We start from the raw sequence: 5,185 nt of genomic DNA on the forward strand, positions 1-5,185 counted from the left end.
TCACTATGCCTCATACCACAAATATTACATACTTTGAGAGAAAGCATATACCATCACTGCCTTGGTAAGGATCCAGAAATACCACAAAAGAGCGATTTGAGAGAGTCATACAAGGAATCTCTGAGTTTTATTTGAAAATCTGCAAAAACTTCAGAGCTATAGCTGATCAAGAATAAGAGACATGGCGCTTGACTTGACCGTTCTATCTTTTAACTGCTCAAGACACAAGTGACGGTTACAAGCCCCATGGTGAAAGGTAAAATGAGTCAGTTTTAAGTCTTAACAGTTTACTCTAACTCAGAGATGAGATCTTGCTTGAATGCGTGTGTACTTTTAAGGCATGAAACCACTGCAGAAACTCTTGAGTTCATCCTTGCTCAAGGACGAGCAAGAGGTAAGCTTGGGGGAGTTGTTGACGGTCCTTAAGTACCAAATATAATCATCAAATAAATAAAGAAAAGGATCTAAATGCAACCAACACCTAGACTTAGGGTTTTATCTGACAGAATTCCACGAGTTTTGTTGTTTATCTGTTTCTGCAGGGGGTTATCAGGAAATAAGGGAGAAAGGCCCACATGTCAGGATTACATAGAGATATCAACGCACCGCTTAATTTTCTACCATCTAGAAGACTCCACAAGCCACGGGAAGAAAGCAGAGGCCGAAAGGGGCTAGGCCCAGGGCGCCCGCCCTGAGGACCTGGGCGCCCGCCCACCTCTGGATTCCGTTCATGACTCTTTTTGCACACGACGTTCCACCGACCTAAAGGATCAAGGATAACGTAGTACCACATCGCCTACCGACCCAAAAACGTATAGAGGAGGAGGACTATATAAGGAGGCCCCTGGCCCCTGGAGAAGACAAGAAGTTATCATAGAGTTGAGGGGTGCCCTCGAAGGAAAACCTCTTCTCTAAATAGAATTTCTTTTTAGGCTTAGCAACCAATGTAAGTAGAAATAGATCTTCTAGTTTCTACTAGATTGAGAGAGATAGAGTGGAGGTGTAGATCGGAGGAAGGTCGGCCTGTCGGTGTCTACTCCGAGTTGTACCTACGGTACCAAGTCTCCTAACCCGAGGCTTGCTTCTAAGATTCTTCAGTAATTCGACTTCTAATTCTAGTAAGTTCTTGTTTTATTGTTCTTTGGTTTATGAGTTTACTTTAATCCTCTTCCGGTTGAGTATTAGAGTAATCATTGCTAGCGTAAACGTGGTGTTTAGGCTAGGGTACTCATAGATATCCCCTGACTAGTTGGACCGTGGTAGTAGCGAGGAACGTGACATTTCCGAGTTACCTTTGTATCCCATATCTTGTTAGCAGGAAGGGTAGGGTTTATAGGTGCGGGTCGAACATCCTTTGTGGTGTCTAGATTCCGTAAGCTTCTCCAATAGAACAGTAGATCATCCTTACCAAGGTTAGAACGAGACTACGGTTGCAGTCTTCTCTATACATCACTCACATCGAGAAACATTCTTTGTAGCCTAAAGGGGTAGTAGCAATAGATTTGGTTAGTCAGATGCACCCTTTCTTCCAGTGGTAAAAATATAAATACGATACTCTGGAAAACCTATCGGGTGAAATGCTCACCGATATCCGTGCGCTTGCGGATCATTTCCTTATTGCGTTACCAAATATCAACAATGCTTCAAAATTGGAGCTATTAAATCAACTGGCCATTTGACTATGTGTCGAAAAATTGAATTAGTTCTTCATTTGAATATCACAGGCAAGAAAAGAAGAGGTTTCAAGGTTCTGAAATTTCATGTCCATTTTGGTGATAACATTATACTTATTTTGAAGCCAAAATCATTTCGGTGATAAGGTTACAATTTTGTTACCTTTAACACATGTACCCCATTTCGGCCCAAAACTGGAAAGTACGATATATGAAAAAAACATCCTTGCTCTTAGTGTTTTGGCAAAGTAGATTGAGAAGATCAAAACAAAGACATAGCAGTATCTGTTCCCTTTAGTAGAGGCCTACTGAAAAATCTGTGAAATCCAAAATGCCTTGAAAAGTTTCATTAAGAAACCACATGAGACATGATTCTTTTGGCTGGACCCACTTCATTGGTCTCTAAGGCAGATAACACTTTCCGAGATTTTGTTTGTACTGTCCATTGACAATTTATGTAATTTAACAGCTGTGGGAGATTTGAATGACTCCAAAACGTACACCAGTGTTTTAGGAAGATGTAAATGTACAGTTAGTTCAATTATTATAAATTTAATGGCTGGATAGTCAAGACATGAAAATAAGAATCAGAAAGTTTGCGTAGCCTAGCCTGTAGCTATTGCCTCAATTGGCGCCTTCGCGGTTGTGCTCATAAAAGGTCATCAGAACCTGCTTGCAAGGCTTGGAAATCGTTCAAGGATCCATGTCACTCCCCTGATGATCACCTGCAATGAAAACTTTGATTCCTAGCTCTGGCCGCCATGAAACGTACTACTGAATATACACAAGTTGAGCGATGACGATGATGCAATTGCAGAATTGCAGCCGCAAACTGTCAAACATGTGTGTAGGAACAGTCAATCACGCCCGAGTTCTACGTACTAGTGCCAAATCCCTAGGCTTAGCGGCAGGCTCCACGCAATCTCGGCCATACCTGATCAAAAGATTGATCATGTGATTCTTGTCAATATCACAAATATCGATTTGAATGTAGAAGTTGTTTTGAGTTAACAAATTCATGAGTACTGCAAAATGAGAGGAGCAGATAGATGCGAAGCTGTTGTTCGTACACAATCTGCAGCAGCTACTGCTGTGACTCCGACTCCGAGCCGGCGAGCAAGCGGTAGAAGCTGCATCCCCTGCTGAAAGGAAACGGCTTCCCCCTCCACTCCAGGTGCCAGGTGACCCCGACGGCGACGGAGTCGTCGGCGGAGATGTCATCGATGACGAACTGGAGGTCGAGGCTGATGGTGCCCATGAACTTGCCGAAGAAGCCGATGATCCGCTCCCGCCCCACGAAGGGCCGCGGGAACACCAGGTCCTCGTACACGCAGCCCTCCGCGATGAGCGGCTCCACCGCCGCCACTTCCCGCCGGTTCATGCCGTCGTAGAATGCCCTCACCACGTCCACCGCTGTCTTGATTCTAGAAAGCGTCATCCTTCTCGATCTCGCCGTCGAGGAGCCCTGCCACCACAAGAGATCGCCGGATCCGACCTTCTACTTGACGAATCTAGTGGTGGCCGCTCGGTCTCCTCGTCGGAGTCTTCGTGCCTCCTCCTCACGCGCGGCGGATCTGGAGGAGAGCCGCGGAGCACCACCGGAGTCCTCGCGCCTCCTCCTTGCACCACCGGAGCACCACCGCGGAGAGCCTCCTCCTCGCGCCTCCGCCTCGCCATGCCCTCGCGCTGCCGCCGCCATGCCCCGAACTCGCTGTCCCTACACCAACCAAGTGGGGCTCATGATGGCTTCCTCGTCGGGCTCCTGGCAACTAGGGGAGGGGAAACAAGGGGATGCGGGGAGAGGAACTCACCGAGGCTCCTGCCGTCCTCCACGTCGGGGCTCTACTCCAGCCCGCCGCGTAGGGCTCCTCGTCGCGCGAGTCGTCGGGAGAGAAGGTGGCATCGGCACTTGCGCGAGTCCTCGAAGGCGCACTGGAGGGATCGGGGGAGGCGAGGAACATTGTGTGGCCTCTGCCATCGGGACACCGTGTGGTTTCCACGGTCGGGATGCTGCGCGAGCTCCACTGCCGAGAAGGTGGTCTCGGCACTTGCGCGGGCGACGACTGGCGATGCGTAGGGTGGTCGTGGGTGCGAAGGGTGGCCGCATGCGGCGGAGGCGTGATGTGATGCCGCTGGGGGCGCCAGGGGTGTGGGTCTGCAGGATTGTGGGATTGTGACGAGCGAGATTTCTTCTTTCCTTTTTCGCAAGCGAGGGGTGCAGTCGCAACAGGTAGAGGGGGCGGGGGTCGCAGGAGGGAGGCAGAACGAAGAGGCAAGGTTGATTGTCGCACCAAAAAGATGTCCACTCTTTAGTCTTTTTAGTTGTAGGAGATATGAGACATGACGTGGAGTCATGTGACCAAGGTAGAGAAGATCAAAATGGGGCTTGGCTCGACAAACCGATTACAAGTGTGAAAGGCAAGTTGAAGCCTTTGAAGCGAGGGACCGCGTGTGATGGTGAGCAAGATTTGGCGCCGATGGACCAAGGCAACGGTGAAGAGCAAGTGAGGTCAAGATTGATGAACCAATACGGTCACGTGATGATATAAAGTGAATCATATCATTTGGTGATTGGTTGGTGCATGTGTTGCAACAACATCGGAGGAGATGAAATGAAATGCGCAAGACAAAGGTATAACCTAGGGTATTTTCATTTCACCGGTCATAGGTGTATAGAGAAGTTGATGACCGAATTTAGGATAGATGATTGTACTATCAAGAGGGGCAAACTTGTTTGCATATCAGTCATACAGTGTCACTTGAGCGATCCAACTTTGCATACGTGTTATGATCGAGTGGCATGACAAGTTTGAGAGGCTAACTCCTTTAGAAAAATATTTGTCAAAAGATAACATACTTACACATGATGGTGTACACTTGGCGGTGTTAGCACATTTGCAAAAGAGGTGAAGTCTGAGAGGTAGGGAGGGGTTTGGGATCCTCTCCCGGAGGAAAGTGGAAATGGAAGGTCTATCTTCTATTGCACCGGAGGAAAGTTTAAACAAAGTTGCGGGAGTGTTTCTTGCGGAGAAATACTTGTCAGACCAAGGGCAGCATCGTCAGACACTAGAATGCTTCTGGCGCAGTGTGGGCAGAGCTGTGTGTGTTTCCCATGAGTCATCGACACGTTCGATGCTCACGCGTTAGTGCATTCGACATGTGTGGCGTTTCTTAGGGTTTCGCAAGGTGTATGCATCAGACACTAGGGCGCGTCCGATGATCACCCGTCGAGTGTGTTTGACAGTGAGTAACCGAGTTCAAGAATTCTCTGAGTAGCGTCTTACATGAGGTGTTGGCGTCCAATGAGTTGCATCAAAGCGTCTGATGCCTCTGCATGTGCGAGTTAGCCGTTGGTAGCAATGGTTAAGTTCAAACAGCTAGTGACACGTGGTAACTCTATGAGCATCATATGCAGGGGAGGCGCGTCTGATGCCTAGCATCCAACACCCATGCTTTCTAAGTAGTAAGGGCTCCAGCGGCTCTATTTGGCTTAGGGCAATAAATAGAGGTGG

The 5,185-nt window shown here is 48.1% G+C and overlaps 1 pseudogene; it reads right to left on the reverse strand.

Moving 5' to 3' along the window:
- LOC8081567 lies at window positions 2,315–3,111 on the reverse strand (annotated as a pseudogene).

This window comes from Sorghum bicolor, chromosome 1, assembly GCF_000003195.3.
Source record: "Sorghum bicolor cultivar BTx623 chromosome 1, Sorghum_bicolor_NCBIv3, whole genome shotgun sequence".
Lineage (NCBI taxonomy): Eukaryota > Viridiplantae > Streptophyta > Magnoliopsida > Poales > Poaceae > Sorghum > Sorghum bicolor.